Below are 3,123 nucleotides of genomic sequence, written 5' to 3'. Positions count from 1 at the left end.
TACAGTAGGGTTTGTGTCTGCTTTAACCCTTGTAATCCTCATCCCATCCCGTTAGGACATGGATATTATACAGAGCCTTGACAGTATTCATCAGTGGTTCTCAAACTTTTTCACATCAAGGACCCCTAAACTGACAAATTAGACCATGGGCCATCTGATTTGAGCTTTTGTATCGACCCTCCCACTCTGCTGGCCCTGTCTTGCAGGAGGAGACTGGTGTTGGGGTCGCTGATTGGGTGAACCTGGGCCCGGTGGGCTTAAGAAGCCATTCAGACCATTCAGTCTCTCTCCCTCCTCACGATGCACCTTTTGAGATGATGAGATTAAATAAACTTTAGTGGCCCCAAGGGGAAATTTGTCTTGGGCAGAAAGTGCTCACAGCCACATCACAACAGTACAAACAATCGCCAATTTTGTTATGTTCGCTTGTTCTCTCCAATATTTTATTTTCATTTTTTTATAGAACACAAACAAAACAGGCTCAGACACAAGAAAAGAAAAACATACAAACATAATCATCATTCAATATTACAGTGGTGCTACCAGCCACATAAGGTGCTTATGTGCTTGTGGGATCTCCTGCAAGAGGGTCTATAGGAAACCAGCTGGGCGAGTCACCCGTTGCCCCTAACCTCATCGAGGTAGACTAAAAACGGGTCCCATATAGTTAGACATTTTCTAAGTGAGTTGGTTCTCAGAAACCTGAGTCTCTCCATCCTTATAACAGAGATCATGTCCGTCATTGGAAGGAGGGTGAAGAGGGGGACTTCCATTCCTTAAGAATGCGTTTTTTGGCAACAGTTGTCCCCAGCGTCAGAGATTGTTGCACAGCTGTAGTGAAGTTTAGAGAGGACTCCGAGCAGCCGAAGACGGCGGGTTCTGCCTCCGGCTGAAGGGCTATTTCGTAGGCCTTAGCGTACCAGTCAAATATTTTGGCCCAGAATCCCGCCAGTGAAGGGCAGAACCAGAAGGCATGAGACAGAGTGCCCTCTGATATTCATCTGTCACACAGTGGAGAGACAGAGGGGTAAATCTTGTGCAACTCTTGCTTAGAATAGTGAAGACGATGAGTGATTTTAAACTGGATCAGCTGGTGTCTACTATTAACTGAGCAGAGCTCTACCACAGACAGACTCCTATCCCATACAATGATGTCAGAAAGCTCAATGCCAAGTTCCCCCTGCCATGCTTCTCTAATCCTCTCAGTAGAGGCCATGATGCAGTTGTCAAACAAACATACAAACCTAGAAATTAGATGCTTGGAGTGAGGAGGGCTCAGCAAAACATCGAAAAAATCATGTTCGTCTGGGAGTGTTTCAAAGGTGTTAATCTTGGATCGAACATGATCCCTGATTTGTAAGTATCTGAGACAGTGCATGCCAGGCAATCCAAAATTCCTCTTCAGCTGATCAAATGATACAAATTGACCATCTATATATAGGTCTTTGATGGAAACCAGACCCTTCTCATTCCAGGCATGGAAGGTTCTGTCTGACCGTGAAGGCAAAAAAGAGTAATCAAGGTCAAGGGTGAGCATCTTCCCTGGATCAGTCCTGACCTTATCTATCTCTTTAGGCAAAGAGACAAAGCATGGTCAACCTTTCGTAGGACGAGGGAGGATGCTGATTGGGAAGTATTCAGGCAGTTGAGAAATTTGTGTAAAACTAGTACTCGCAATGCTAAATCCAATTATTATAAAGACTCTCTCACCCGTGATTTCAAGAACCCTAAGAGATTCTGGAATAAAATAAAAAACTATCATAAATACCTCTGATAAACATTTTATTAATCAAATTAAAGTTGATAACTCAATAATACATGATTCATTATCTATAGCCCAATCTTTTAATCAACATTTCTCCTCTGTCTGTTCGACCCTATTACCTGACTCCCACCTCAATGCTGGTCCTCCTGACCGTAATTTACCTTGCAATAGTTCTTTTTCTTTTCGAAAAATTTTACCAACTGAAGTGCAGAACGTCATTAACGAACTGAACGTGAACAGTGGTGCTGGTCTTGATGGTCTGGAAAACCGTTTCATCAAATTAGCTTCGCATATTCTCATTTACCCTCTTGCTGATCTATTTAATCTTTCTTTGTCTTCATGTGATCTACCTGCTATCTGGAAATGTGCACGCATCACCCCACTTCATAAAGGTACTTGATCATAATAATTATAGACCTATATCTATCATCTGTTCTGTTGCCAAAGTTTTTGAAAAATTAATTTATAATCAGCTTTCTCACTATCTTACTACCAATGATATCCTATCACCATTGCAATCTGGTTTCAGACCTAAACATTGAATTCTACAGCCACTGCCTTACTTACAGTAACTTTACTAATGATGTGTTTTCTGCAGCTGATAAGGGTGAGCTCACAGGAGCAATATTTATTGATTTGTCTAAAGCTTTTGATTTTGTTGATCGTTATCTACTTCTTGATAAACTTCATGCTATTGGTCTCTCTAATCATGCAGTTGCATGGTTCAGTGCCTATCTTCATAATAGAAAACACTGTGTTGTGCTGCATGGGTGCACATCTGATTTATCGATTCAAGAAAGAGGTGTGCACCAGGGATCAACATTGGGACCACTTCTCTTCTCGATTTTTGTTAATAACTTACCTCTTATTTTCAATAACTGTTGTGCTCAGCTTTATGCAGATGATACCGTCATTTTCAGTTCCAAACCTAATCTATCACAAATCCAATCTTCGCTTCAGTCCGATTTCAATATCTTGCAGAAATGGCTTTCACACAATAAACTATTACTTAATAAAAGTAAGTCCTATCTTATGATCTTTGGCACTAAACATAATTTAAATTCCATTTCTGACACCTGTGTTATTACCTGTAATGACGGTACTCCTCTGCATAGAGTTGATAATATAAAATATCTTGGTGTATGGCTTGATCCCACACTTTCATTTAAGTCACACATTGCCCATCTCTTACGTAAAGTCAACTTTGGCCTTAATGTCCTTTATAGATCACGAAATTGCTTTACTCGTTCTATCCGCAAGAAACTTGTCATTCAATTAATATTTCCAATGCTTGACTACTGTGATGTTATTTACCAAAATGCATCTAATTCTGACCTGGCTCCACTTAACATTGCTTA

The sequence above is a fragment of the Poromitra crassiceps genome (genome assembly GCF_964638095.1).
Source record: "Poromitra crassiceps genome assembly, chromosome: 1".
In the NCBI taxonomy this organism is placed as follows: domain Eukaryota; kingdom Metazoa; phylum Chordata; class Actinopteri; order Beryciformes; family Melamphaidae; genus Poromitra; species Poromitra crassiceps.
Note: the sequence above shows the minus strand (reverse complement) of the source record.